General features: G+C 42.8%; 1 long non-coding RNA gene across 1 annotated transcript in view; it reads right to left on the bottom strand.

Annotated features, from left to right (window-relative positions):
* The window catches only part of LOC138739932 (uncharacterized), a 44,268-nt gene extending 30,120 nt beyond the window's left edge, over positions 1–14,148 (bottom strand). Inside the window, exon 1 of the long non-coding RNA XR_011342575.1 lies at positions 13,645–14,148. This is a non-coding gene — a long non-coding RNA (uncharacterized lncRNA). The remainder of the gene's footprint in view (positions 1–13,644) is intronic.
* Between the last annotated feature and the right edge of the window lie 593 nt (positions 14,149–14,741).

Genomic DNA, 14,741 nt, shown 5'->3' with positions numbered 1-14,741 from the left:
ATCAACGCAAATAAAAGTGAAGCAATGCCAATGAATAATGCAGATTTCACAAAGTTTAAGAAAGAATCACCATTTAGATGGAAAACACAAGCAATCCAATACCTAGGTATACAACTAGATAATAATCTAGGCCATCTATACAAACTAAATTATCAGCCATTAATGAAGAAATTACAAGACGACTTAGAACATTGGAAAGACTTACCACTAACACTGAAAGGAAGGGTAAATTGGATCAAAATGAATATCTTTCCAAGGATACAATATCTATTCCAATTGTTACTAATTCACCTAGCAGAGAAATTCTCCAAGGAGCTAAAGAAAATAATAAGGACATTCTTATGGAAAGGGGGGAAACCGAGGATAGCGCTAGATAAATTAACAGAATGGTACAAACAAGGGGGCTTACAGCTACCAAACTTTAAGAATTATTATAGAGCAGCACAATTAAGATACCTATCAGATTTGTATAAAACAAGGGAAAAACCAGATTGGACCAAATTAGAGCTAGATAAAGTAGGGGAGAAGGTACCTGGACATATACTATATAAGTGGGATGAAAAGCTGGTGCAACATAGGAATTCACCAGTACTGCACCATCTGCTCAACATTTGGAAGAAGATTCACGTAGAAAGGAATAAAACAAATTATCAACTACCAAAATTAATATTGATGCAAAGTCAACTAATCCCTTTCACAATAGATAACCTTTCCTTCAGAGAATGGGAGAGAAAAGGGATCAAAAAAATAGAAAATTGTTTTTCGGGAAATAAATTATTATATTTTGAACAAATGAAGGACAAATATGGTATAACTCACGGTACAATGTTTGCATAACACCAACTGAAAACCTACTTGAAGTACAAATTGGGAAGCAGCTGAGGTAACCAGAAGGAAGCAATTTGGAATATGTGAATATAGACACAATGATAATTAAAAAGATTTATAACAAACATGTACATCAAACTGCAAGAGAAAGAGAATGAGGAAACAAGCTGTAAACCCAAACAAAAATGGGAACAAGATCTAAACATAAAGATAAAGAATGAAACATGGGAAAAGCTGTGTTCCAGAACTATGAGAAATACAATAAACACGAGATTACGCATGATACAATATAATTGGTTACACAGGCTATACACCATGCCCAAAAAGTTAAATAAATGGGACCCAACAGTATCAGACAGATGTTTTCGCTCTAAGAAGGAAACGGGAACAACAGTACATGCAATTTGGGCATATGAGAAAGTGGAAAAGTTTTGGGAAAATCTAAATCAGGTATTAAATAAAATCACAAAAAGCAAAATACCAAAAAATCCAGAGATCTTTCTTCTAAGTAATATAAGAAGTAAAGAACTTGAACTTGATTTGGATGGAGCACAAAAAAGATTTATTATGATAGCCTTAGCTGTAGCTAAAAAAAATTATGTCAACTTGGAAATTAGAAGATAGCCTGAGAATACAGCAATGGTACATAGAAATGAATAAATGTATTCCATTGGAAAAAATAACATATAATTTAAGAAATAACATCACATTATTCAAACAAATTTGGGAACCGTACATGGAACACAACAGAGAAGTCCTACCGCAGACCTCCACCACCTAAAATGACAGAAGGAGAAGAAGATGAAATGAACTGACCCAGTATGTAAAAGTGGATGACACAAATTTCTTGTTTATTTTCATTCTGTGATGACATTGTTTAATGGGTTTAATGTATCGTTTATGTTGTACGTTGAGTGGGTGGGGAGGGGGGGGGTAAAGGAGGAAGGGAAGGGAGGGGGGGAAAGGGGAGAAAATGACACTGTGTACATTCAAGAGGGAAATGTTAGTGTGTATTTTGGTCAATATGGTTCATAATGTGAAAAATTAAAAAAAATATATTTTGTTTGTTTTGTTGAGAACCTTTGCTTTCTCAATAATTTTGTTGGGCACCTTTTCTTTGCCACACTTACTGCATTTGGTTCTCCCACTGTGGCCTTCTCTACACTGGGGAATCTAGATGCAGACTGGGCCTCATGCACTACCAAACCAAGACCACCCACAAATTGGAATAACACAACACAAAATAATCCATCTGCACACATTCCAATCAGATGGTATTAACATTGACCTCTAGTTTCCATTAGCCACCTCTTTCTTTTCGTTTCTCTGTCTTCTTTCCTCTTGCTTCCCATACTTTCTCTTTCCATTCAGAGACCCCCATCTCATCACTACTCTGTATTTTTTCTGTATTTTTTTAACTTTAGACATACAGCATGGTAACAGACCATTTGGCCCACGAGCCCATTCTCCCCAATTTACTCCTAATGAACTTTCTCCCTCTGGTATATTATGAATGGTGGGAGGAATCTCGAGCCCCAGGAGAAAACTCACACAGACACAGGGTGAACGCCCAAACTCCTTACAGACAGCGTGGGATTTGAACCCCAGCCCCAATTGCTGGCACTGTAACAGCGTTGCACTGCTATGCCAACTATGTCACCTATCATCTGCCCTCCCACTCACAGCCACCTATGATCACTTGCCTTTGGCCTGTGTTCTTCCACCTGCCTCATCTTCACCTGAGGGTGAAGGTTCATTAGGAGTAAAATGGGGAGAATGGGCTCGTGGGCCAAATGGTCTGTTACCATGCTGTATGTCTAAAGTTTAAAAAAAAACAGAAAAAAATACAGAGTAGTGATGGGATGGGGATCTCTGAATGGAAAGGGACAGTATGGGAAGCTGGAGGAAAGAAGACAGAGAAACAAAAAGAAAGAGGTGGCTAATGGAAACTGGAGGTCAATGTTAATACCATCTGATTGGAATGTGTGCGGATGGATTATTTTGTGTTGTGTTATTCCAATTTATTCCAATATTCAGGCACCTGCCTGTTTTCTGCTCACATCTTGATAAAGGGCTCTGGCCTGAAATGTTGGTTATATATCTTTCCTTGCAATGGACACTACATGATCTATTGGGTTTCTTCTGCCCTTTTGTGCATTAAAATTTAATCACGGATTCTGCAGACTTTCCTGTTTAACTCCTCTGAAGATTTAAATTGTTTATATATGAAATGATTGCAATTTGAAACATTCATTTCCTCAATGATGCTTTCTTCCTCCAGATCTGTCAGACAAGCAACTTCTTTGCCTAGATGCACTATGCTATTTCAACATGATCATTTAGATAACATTACAAAGCTGAATAGTCCATTTAATACCAATAACTATAGAACCATAGAAGGCTGAAGAACAAAAACAGGCCATTCCACCCTTCTAGTCTGTGTTGACAATTATTCCACTAGTCCCATTGACCCGCTTCCATTCTATAACCCTGCAGACCTCTCCCATCCATGTATCTATACAATTTATTCTTAAAACTTAAGATTGAGCCCACATTCACTACATCAGATGGCAACACATCCAAAGTCCGACCACTCTCTGAATGAACTTTTCCCTAATGTTCCCCCTAAACTTTTTCCCCTTTCAATTTAAGACTATGACCTCTTGTACTTGTCACCCCCAATCTAAGTGGAAAAAGCCTACTGACTTCCACTCTGTCTATACCTCTCATAATCTTGTAAACCTCTATCAAATCTCCCCTCATTCTTCTTTGATCCAAGGAATAAAGGCCTAATCTATTTAATTTTTCCCTATAACTTCACTTCTGAAGACCCATCAATATCCCAGTAAACCTTCTCTACACTCTTTCAATCTTATTGATATCCTTCCTGTAGTTGGGTGACCAGAACTGTACACAATATTCCAAATTTGGCCTCACTAATGTCTTAAACAACTTCAACATAACATCCCAACGCCTATACTCAATACTTTGATTCATAAATGCTAAGATGCCAAAAGTTTTATTTTCAACCTTGTCCACTTCTGTTGCCACCTTCAGGGAATCATGTATCTGTATTCGTAAATCTCTTTGTTCCTGTGCACTCCTCAGTGCCCTACCATTTACTGTGTATGTCCTACCTTGGTTTGCCCCTCCAAAATGCATCACATCACACTTGTCTACATTAAACTCCATCTGCCATTTTTTCTCCCATTCTCCCATTTGGTCCAGATCCCTCTGTAAGCTTTGAAAATCTTCCTCACTGTCCACAATGTCTCCTATATTTGTCATTAGCAAATTTGCTGATCCAATTGACCACATTATCATCCAGAAGATTGATATATACAGCAAACAACAATGGTCCCAACACGGTTCCCTGAAGCACACCACTAATCACAGGCCTCCAATCTGATAAGCAACCATCCAACACCACTCTCTGTTTTCTCCCACACAGCCAATTACAAATTCAGTATACAAACTCTCCATGGATACCTAGTGTCTGAACCTTCTGAACTAACCTCCCATGTGTAACCTTGTCAAAGTCCTTACTAAAGTTCATGTGGAAAACATCCACAGCCTTTCCTTCCTCTAACATCTTGGTAACCTCCTCAAAAAACTGTATAAGATTCATTAAACACAATCTACTAAACACACAGCCATGCTGACTGTCCTTAATCAACCCATGGTGGTCCAAATATCTATATATCCTATCTCTCAGAACTCCATGCAATAATTTACCTACTACTGATGTCAGGCTCATTGGCATATAATTACCTGGTTTATTTTTGGAGCATTTTTAAACAACGTGACAACATGAGCTACCCTCCAATCTTCTGGCACCTCACCCGTGGCTAAGGACATTTTGAATATATCTTCCATGATTTCTGCAATTTCTACACTAGTTTCCCTCAATGTTCGAATGAATATCATATCTGGTCCAGGTGGTTTATCTACCTTTATTCGCTATAAGGCAACAAACACCTTTTTCTCTTTACTCTCTATATGTTCAATGACACTTCTGTTTCCCTTCCTTCCAAATACTGATGCAAAAAACCTGTTTAAGATTTCCCCCATTAACTGGGGCTCCACATGTACTTGACAACTCTAATCCTCTTGGGGCCAATTCTGTCCTTTGTTATCCTCTTACTCTTAACATATTTGTAGAAACCTTTTGGATTTACCTTCACATTATCTGCCAAAGTACTGTCATGCCTTCTTTTTGCCTTCCTGACTTCCTTCTTTAGTATTCTCTTACATTTTCCATACCTCATTAGCTCTTTGTTGCCTATACTTGTTATACACCTTCCTCTTCTTCTTAACCGGATCATCAATATCCCTTGAAAATTAAAGTTCCCTATGTTTGTTAAATTTGCCTTTAATCCTAAAGGAACATGCAAACTTTGCACTCGAAATATTTTGCTCTTGAAGGCCTTCCACTTACTGAGCACACCCTTGCCAGAAAACAACATATCTCAACCCACTATTGCTAGATCATTTCTCATTTCCACAAAATTTGCCTTTCTCAAATTTAGAATCCCAACATGACAGATCTTAAATCAACAGCTCTTAAATTTGTGCAGTCCCATGGTCCTTTATAATCTCCACCTTTTACAATTATATTTTTTCAGCTAATCCTACACACTATATTACTCATATCTGAAAAAGAGAGATATGAATAAAAAATTAAAATAGCTGGAAAAAGTTTTAATCTAAACCAAAACTTTACTTGATTCTGACAGGGGAAATGAGGTACGGACACTTTTGCAGAATAATTTCTTATTGGCATTTCAGGAAATAATTGCATACAGGGGGATCTGTGGCTTTGGGAGGAGGGGAAATTAATACTATACAGGGAGTCCCTGAGTTATGAACATCTGACTTCGGAACAACTTGTACTTAAAAACAAATTGTATCCCCAATTTGTGTATAATGTTACCTCACAAAAGCCCCTTCTGTTATGCAAGATATCAATAGAACAAGAATGTTAACTTTTAATCATGATTTTTTATCTAAACTGTTTTAAGAACTGTTTCTTTTGTTTTGAAACATTTAACTAACTGATGCAAAGTCAGAACCATATATATCTGTTATGACTGATCTACAAATTTGACTTAAAGACAAGACGTAGGAACAGATCTTGTTCATATCCCGGAGACTCCCAGCGGTTTAAAGAAAAGTATATACCCACGGAGGAGAGGTTCGGTTTTCATGCTTCAGATTTCAAACTCGATGCAAACAGCGATCCACATGACAGCTGCAAGCATTCTATGCTTTTGGACAAAGGAGGAAGAACTTTCTGGCTTTGTGCTACATTTCTTCATGAACAAATGCTATTTATTACAAGGGAGCAGATGTGTGCAGAAGAAGGAATAGTATAGTATTGTATAAAAGGCTACTTGACAGCATGACAGCTGTCAAAACCAGAGAATATTTCCAAGTGTATTTCGCCGGGTTATCAAAAGTTTTGAGGGAAACTGAATTGCACCCACAGAGTTGGCATCAGAACAAATTTAATCAGGGGACATTAGGGTAAAATCGAGGGGATGGGGGGGGGGCAAAAAATTGCCACTCATGCTATAAGGTATTCGTGTTTGGGTTGGTGGGGCATGATGGTTGCCCATGTATAATCAGTGGTTAATATGTATAAACATACCACTGGATCGACATTTTGTGCATTTGACTAATCCTATGCAAATTCTTTGCAAGTACCAAGTTAAAATCTGAATGTCTTTGCTAGTTTTTACACTTACACCTGTAGCTTAAAGACCTACAATTTCGGATTCAAAACGTTCTCCTGCATTTGAGTGTTGTAGGCAGTGTCCATGGGGAGAAAGTTATTTTTGAAAGCAACCATTTTGTGCTTCAGATGTACAGAATTTATAATCTTCTCAATGATATAATAACAAGATGAGCGTTGACCCTCAGTGAAACACAAAAACTACAGATGCTGATACAATATAATGTTGTCTGACCCGCTGAGCTTCGCCAGCATTGAAGTTTTTTAACCAAACATAAACTTTATTCACAATAAATTAAATACAAAAGGAAAACCATTCAAAGTTCTGTATCCATACATTTCCATCACTGTATATTAATTTCTATTTACACCATCCCCACCACTGTGGTGTTGTGTTCTTACTCCCCCTTTTGTTGTTTGAGGGGCTTCCCCTTGGTCTCAGTTCTCAGTTGTGGGTCCAACCAGCCAGAAACTCTCCCTTTCTAATCACACACTAGCTGCTGTCAACAACCACCACGCCAAGTCAGTTGCAATTTAAATACATGCTGCAAAGTCTCTCTGTGTCACACACACACACACACACACACACACACACACACACACACACACACACACACACAAAACACGCACTGCACTATGCACCCACACTGCACAAAATATAGCCTATATGCGAGCCACATCTTTCTCCCTTTGTCTCTCCATCTCGCCATCTCTCTCTCCATCTCTGCATCTCTCTCACACACACACACTCTCTCCCTCTCTCTCTCTCTCTCTCTCTCTCACACACACACACACACACACACACACACACACACATACTACACTGTCATTAGAACATCATTTAAAATAGATTATATATTCTACTCTTACCAAGTAAATGAGACAGACCCAAAAATAATTCAATATTTTGCATAATAATCATGAAAGCCAAGGCTGGTATCATAAAGTGAATTAAATGTATGGCTTAGCTTTAGAAGAGTTGCAGACGGTGAGAGTTGGTGAGACTTAGTTGTTCATTTTCGGATTAAATCCCTCTCAAATGCTAGCTGAACCAACTGAGCCTTTTTGAGCGTCTGTGGTCCAAAAATACGTTTCTCAGAATGGAGAATGAATTGTCGCACGTTACTGCAGACAGTGGTGGATTAACCATTAGGTTGCGTAGGCTGAAACTTAGGGGCCTAGAGGGTAAAAGGGTCCGAGCCACCTAAGATATTTCAGTAGTTTTGTATACATTATTTTCATTACAAATACTATTTTGGTATCTAAATTAGGCTCCAAACATATAAATATTTTGAAGTAAACAAGTAATGTTTTTATGGACTTACTTCATACTGGCAACTGCTGCATACAAACAATATGGAAGTGATTTCTAGTTTGTAAATCTGTGTCAAAGTTTCTCCTTCTCTCACTCTCTCTTCCTCTTTGTGTACCTCATCCCAGAGGGGAAGATCCAAATGTGGCCAATGCCACGACTTGTGTCTCTTGTCACCACTGGCTTCGGGAGAGATATGCAGTCAGTCACTCGGCTCCGGAGCATTGCACCTGCTACTGTGAGATGGCCTTTCAGTCAATAACCCAGCACCCAACACTAACTGTCTCCATCTCTGGTTTTAATTCAGCCCTCACCTCCTAATTCTCCACCATCCCACCAAACTATTAGATTTTTAAATCCAAAAATTTGGAGAGGTGCTGAGCATGACATGAAGCTGATGCTGTGATGCACAAAAGGGGTTGAAGTGAGTTTTTTGAGCTAAAAATGAAAACTATGAGCAAATAAAGTAAAGGTGTGAAGAAGTTTGAGTGTTGCTGTGTGAATGGTTCTGATGTAAAGTCCACAGACTGTATAACAGACTTTAATTAGCTTAAACTTGTACACACCAGGTCTCAATATACAGCTGGCTCTACGCATCTGACTGTCCCAAAAGGGGCTGGCTTGAGTCTTTATACGGGCCAGTGATTGACAGTAGGCAGGTGGGGCCAGCATTCCTGGTTGCCTACCTCCAGGTACAGTGGTTGCCCCATGCAATAGTCTGGTAGGAGTGCAGAGAGTGTAGTGGTTGTATCACCACATTAAGCCCCTTCGTAAAATGAGTCTGGGGATGGGGGTGGTAGGGTGGTACGGTTTCCTTGGTACCAGGTAAAATGTACAAGTTCAGGCAGTCTGATGGTAGTCTGTGCCTCTGGGACTATTGCAGGACAGGGTCCTGGTAAATGGTTGGTAGGGGCAGGGCTCCCTGAGGGTCGATTGGTTCCGGTGTAGCCGGGGCAGCCAGTAGTGTGGGTGGGATGGTGTCTGAAAGAGTGAGGGTGTAGGTTTTGGACAAGTCCTCAGGGAGTGGGGCCCTCTGGAGAGGTGGAGAGAGGGTGTCACCCTCAAGGGGATCCTGGATGGGCCAGCAGTGCCCAGGGTGAGAGGGCTGGGCCTCTGCTGGTGCCAGATCCCTGATCGGGATGGTGTCCTCATGTCCTTTGGGGTACCTGACGTAGGCATAATTTAGGTTTGAATGGAGTAGGTGCACCTGCTCGACCAGGCAGTCAGATTTGTGGGTCCTCAAGTGTTTAGAGAGGAGTACTGGTCCTGGAGACATCAGCCATGATGGCAGGGAGAGGCCAATTGCCAATTTCTTTGGGAAAGAGAAAAGGTGTTTGTGAGGGGTATGATTGGTAGCTGTGCATAAGAGTGACCATACGGCATCAAGTGCCTCGGGGATGGTCTCTTGCCAATAGTTGATGGTCCAGCCTTTTGACCTCAGGGTCAGGAGGACTGCCTTCCAGGTAACCCCATTTTCACAATCTACGTGCCCATTGCCCCTGGATTTGTAGCTAGTTGGTGACTAGACATGATGCCTCACACTGCCAGGTACTGGTGCAGCTCGTCACTCATGAAGCTGGACCCCCAGTCGCTATTGATGAATGCCGGGTATCCGAACATGATGACAATCTGCACCAGTGCCTTGATAACAGAAGCAGTGGAGGTGTCAGGGCAAGGAATGGTGAAGGGAAAACGGGAGTATTTGTCTATGACAAAGAGGAAATATACGTTCTTGTTCTTAAGTGCTCCCTTGAAGTTGACACTGAATCGCTAGAAGGGCTGAGTGGCCTTCACTATATGGGCCTGTGTTGGACAGAAGAAGTGCTGTTTGCACTCTGCTCAGACCCTGCAGGACTCAGTCAGGGTCCGGACTTCTTGGACATTAAAATGGGAGATCCGGGACTTAATGAAGTGATACAGGTGCATAATGCCCAGGTGGCAAAGGGAGTCATGCAGGGCCTGAAGCTGTTCAGACTGTGCACTGGCACAGGTCTGGAACAGGGTATTGGGAGAGTATTTGAGCTTCCCCGGCCTATACTGGATGTTGTAGCTGAAAGTGGCCAGCTCAACTCTCCAGCACAAGATCTTGTTGTATTTGATCTTGCCTCTGTGGGTGGTGCTGACCATGAATGCTACTGCGCACTGGTCTGTGAGAAGGGTGAACCTTCTGCCTGCCAGGTAATGGCACCAGTGGCAGACTGCTTCCGTGATCACCTGGGCCTCCTTTTCAATGGTGGATTGCCTGAGCTCTGAACTATGGAGGGTCCTGGAGAAAAAGGCCATGGGTCTGCCCCCTTAATTAAGGGTGTCAGCGAGGCCAATGTCGGAGACATCACATTCTACCTATTGGGGTGGTCTCATCCACAGCTTGCATTGTGGCATTGACAAAGTCCTGTCTGACGTAGGTGAAGGTCGCTTGTGCCTCCGCAAGGATGGGAAAGGTGGCGGCTTGGGCCAGTGGATGGACCTTTTCTGAGAAGCCGGGGACCCACTGAGAGTAGTAAGAGAAGAGCCTTAGGCACCTGCAGAGGTCCTTGAGCATGTGGGGGAGGTGCAGTTTCATTTGGGGCCGTATGCATTTGGGGTCGGGACTGATGAGACCATGTACCACAATGCTCCCCAGGATTGAACACACACTTCTCCCTGTTGTAAGTGAGGTTCAGTTCCTCTGCCATCAGGAGAAATCCCTCCAGGTTGGCATCATGGCCCTGCTGGTTGTGGTTGCAGATGGTGACATTGTCCAGGTGCGGGAAGGTCGCTCTTAGATTGTGCCGGTCTACCATGCAATTCATCTCCCACTGAAACATGGAGACTCCATTTGTGATCCCAAAAGGGACCCGGCGGAACTTTATCCCGGACATAGATGGGGAGCTTATGGTAGTCTGTCTTCAGGTCAGTCGTGGAGAAAACCCTGCACTGAGCTATCTCATTGACCATATCAGTGATGCAGGGCAGTGCATAGGCATCCAGCTGACTAGAGTCAATGACCATCCTTGGTTTTCTGCCCCCTTTTATGACAGGTCTGGTGCTGGGCTCTATAACTCCTTCTGCCAGGAGTTGTCTTACCTCGGCCTTGATAAAGATCCTGTCGGCCACACAGTAGAGCCTCCTCTTGGCTGCTATAGGCTTACAATCTGGCGTCAGGTAGTTGAAGAGGGATGGAGGGGGCACCCGTAGGGTGGAGAGCCCACAGGTGGACTGGGGGGCGGTCACTGGACTTTGTGCTGTGAGTGGGGGGAGTGGGCCACTGAAGGCAAGGGTGAGGCTGTGGAGGTGACACTAGAAGTCAAGTCCCAGGATAACTGGGGCTCAGAGCTTGGGCATGACCAGGAGCCTGAACCCTTGGTATGTCTCCTCCTCCTCCCCCACCCCCACACTGTCAAGTTCAATGAGCGGCACCTTAGAGCCATGATGGGATGGTCCTGGGTTGCGAAGGCAATACCAAAATTCGCTGGGTTTTCTGTGAGTTTCAGTGTGCAGAACACATTCGGGTGCACAAAGCTCTCGGTACCACCGTTATCAAACAGGCATTTTATTATCTTCCTGTTGAAAATGATTATCATCATCGAGCACCTGGGTCCATGGGGGATATCCTCCATTAGTATGGTGAACACTAGGACTGCCTTGGGGTCCAAGTCGCTGCTTCCCAATGGTTGTATTGAGTAGTGGCCAGTGGGAGTCTTTAGGAGTGTGGGGTGTGATGAGTGCACAATTTTGTACATGCACTTTTTAACCACATCATCTGGTCAGTGAGTCAGGTGATTTGGGGTGGATAGGGGTCAGCTGGCCCAAGATGGTGGCACTCAGAAGATGCACATAGCGTCGGTGTGGTCTGGCGACTCAGCTGGAAGTGACGTTGTCGGTGCAGGCAGAAGTGGCATCACCGGTGTGGGCAGAAGTTGAATGATGAAAGATGGTGGTGCCTGTGGTGAGTGCACATAGTGGAGGCGTAGCTGGACAGCCAGCCGGATGTGATGTCGTCTGTGCATAGCACCATGAGATTTTTCTGGTTTGTATTTATGACCTCAGCATGTGTGTGGATAATCACATCGATTGCATGCTTCCAGATCTCAAAATATGCTGGAGCGTCTGGATGCTGTGGAACTTCTCCATGGTCCTTTAATTTTAAGCTAATTAAATTGTGAGTGCTGCTGTGTGAATAATTCAGACACAAAGTCCACAGACTGTACAATAGGATTTAATTAGCTTAAACTTGTACACACCTGGTCTCAGTATACTGCTGGCTCCACGAGTCCGACTGTCCTCAAAGGGGCTGGTTTGATTCTTTATACGGGCAGGCAGGTGGGGCCAGCATCCCTGGTTGCCTACCTGCAAGTACAGTGGTTTCCCCCTGCAGTAGGCTGGTATGAGTACAGCCAGTGTAGAGGTTGTATCACCATAAGAAGCATCAAAGGTGTGGGACATGAGGGTGCTGGCAATGAGGCTAGAAATTTACCGCCACCTGACTACAATGAGAGCAGCCAATCCTCCTGCCCGTAATCTCCAGTCAATGGTGGATTAACAAGGAGCCCCATGACCTGGCACTGTCAATCACTGACATTCCATATGAACAAATCTAGTAAATAATCTGGATCTGGTCCTATCTATCAACTCAAGCTCCACCGGTCCCACTGCTACCTGTTAATCAATGCTTGCATTTGTATGCACGTGTGAGTCTGAGGTCTGCCTCCTGCAGCAGAGCTTGGCTCATGCAGCGTGGCTCACGGATCGGTTTACATTTAAAAAAAAAATCTCTCCCTTCTCCTGGGTTATTTTGTATCTAGACATTTTTTTAAAGAACTGATTTTAGTTATCCTTTTGTAACTAACAGAATTTTCAAATTATTCAGAGGCTGGGGCTAGCAGAAGGTAACATTTTGTTTGATTTTAATGAAGTTTTTCCTCCCTTCCTCCATCCAAACACCAACTGGTGTATTCCCAGTACACACCCAGCGGATAAATTTAGAATATGTGAGGAGATCATGCCCAAAGACTAATAAATGGAACAATTTCACTTTATTCTATTCAATGAAGGGTGGGGGCCGTGGGGCGGGTGGTGGGGGGGAGGGTTGGAGAGCAAGGACAGGGGTCCTTGCTAAAACTCAGCCTCGGGCCTGGGTGGTAGAGGCTGTAGAGGCTGCCACTGGCTGTAGAGGCATCAAACGTTAAGGCATGTTTGAAAGCAGTCACTACACCGGGCATTCCGATTAGATGCATGTGGTACTTTGAGAGGAGTGCTGCAGTCCAATCCCCTTAATTAGCTGTGGTGGCTTTTGTGAGCTGAAAAACTGTTTAGCAACTTCATATTCTGTCTCAAATATAGACGATTGTGAAATTTCCATAATATGCTTCACAGCCTTTACATTAAGAAATGTATCACTTTGTAGATTCAGTGCAACAACTGCACTAGCCAACTGTGAGTTAGGTTCACTGAATCTGTGATCTATTTCTCCAAGCACTGAATTATTAGTGTTGTGCAGACTCCGAAGTTCTGTTTTCTTGTCATCATCTCTGTGTCCTGTAGTTCCCATATTGACATAATCATCCATAATTGTGTTCACTTTGTGACTCCATTTGGTCATTGAGGATCTCAGTGATGTGCTGGCAGCCGGGCCATGTCCCACACCTTATTAAACTCCTTGCCACAACAGAGTTTCCTTACACAATCTGTTGAACTAGCCCTGACTTCTAAACCTGTCATCATCTCAGTGTCCTCTTTCTGTAGAAGCATGTTTGTTGAGTCCAACAGGGCAAGAAATGTGCGCACTAACCTGATGATGAATGAGAAACTGGGCTCGATCATCGCACGCAGCAAGCCCACAGCCTCCATTCGTATTGCTGCACCATAGACCAGCATAGAGTCAATCCCACTAGTCAAAAGAGATGTTACATCACTGAAGGATTTTAGAATGACTGACACAGTGGCAAGATTTTCTGTCCATCTCTGTTCCAGAAGGTGTTTAAGATGCACACCCTTATAGTACATAGCAATTGTGGGCTTCTTGCAGAATTTGTAGAGGGCATCACTGACATGAAAGGAGTTCACTACAGATGTTAATGCTGACACTGCGTGTACTACCACTCAGTGTAGCTGGTGGCTAAGACGGTGTACATAACGTATCTCACGACTTAGTTTCTCTTGAAGCAGCTTCTGGATGACATCATGCTTCCCAGACATCAGAGCAACCTCATTAAATGCCTGGTTTAGAAACTTTGATGTGTCCAGTCCTACTTCATTTAGCTCTGCCAAACTGGTGTCTGCTAGTGCCTGTGTGTCACCTTTGCCAGGTGTTGCCATGGTTAGCAGTCTCTCTGTGACCTCATATGACTCATTTACGAATCGGATGACAATAGATACATCTTCACACCTGGTGGGGTCATAGGTTCCATCTACTTTCAAAATATAATAGGAGTCACCTACTTCCTCCACTACAGCTTCTGCCACCACACTGCTGAGTGTACTTATCAGTTCATTTTGCATGTTGTGACAGGTGTACATGGCATTGCAAGGGATTGTTTTGATAACTTCAGCCAATTCAGGGTCCTTTTTAAGCATATAGTCCAGTAAGGAGAGGAAAAGTCCACTCTCCCTCTCTGACATGTTATCAAAATCCTCTATCTCCTTTGTAAAGGCAGCTAGTTGTCTGCCAAAAATCCAAGAACATCGATGAGAGAGGAAATGTAATATCTTTTCTTTTGTTGTTGGTTTGAGTTGACATGTGTTGAAATCTCCTTTCCAGTATTGACACGCCTCTCCCATTCCTTCCACAGGGTACAGCTACTTTGAAGATTCGTATTTATGATCCCCAATCTCTCTCCAAAGCATTTTTGCAGTTACAAAAGCCCACACTCACAAAGGCATCCAGTG

This window comes from Narcine bancroftii, chromosome 7, assembly GCF_036971445.1.
Source record: "Narcine bancroftii isolate sNarBan1 chromosome 7, sNarBan1.hap1, whole genome shotgun sequence".
Classification (NCBI taxonomy): Eukaryota; Metazoa; Chordata; class Chondrichthyes; order Torpediniformes; family Narcinidae; genus Narcine; species Narcine bancroftii.
This window is presented reverse-complemented; position numbering and strand designations above follow the sequence as displayed.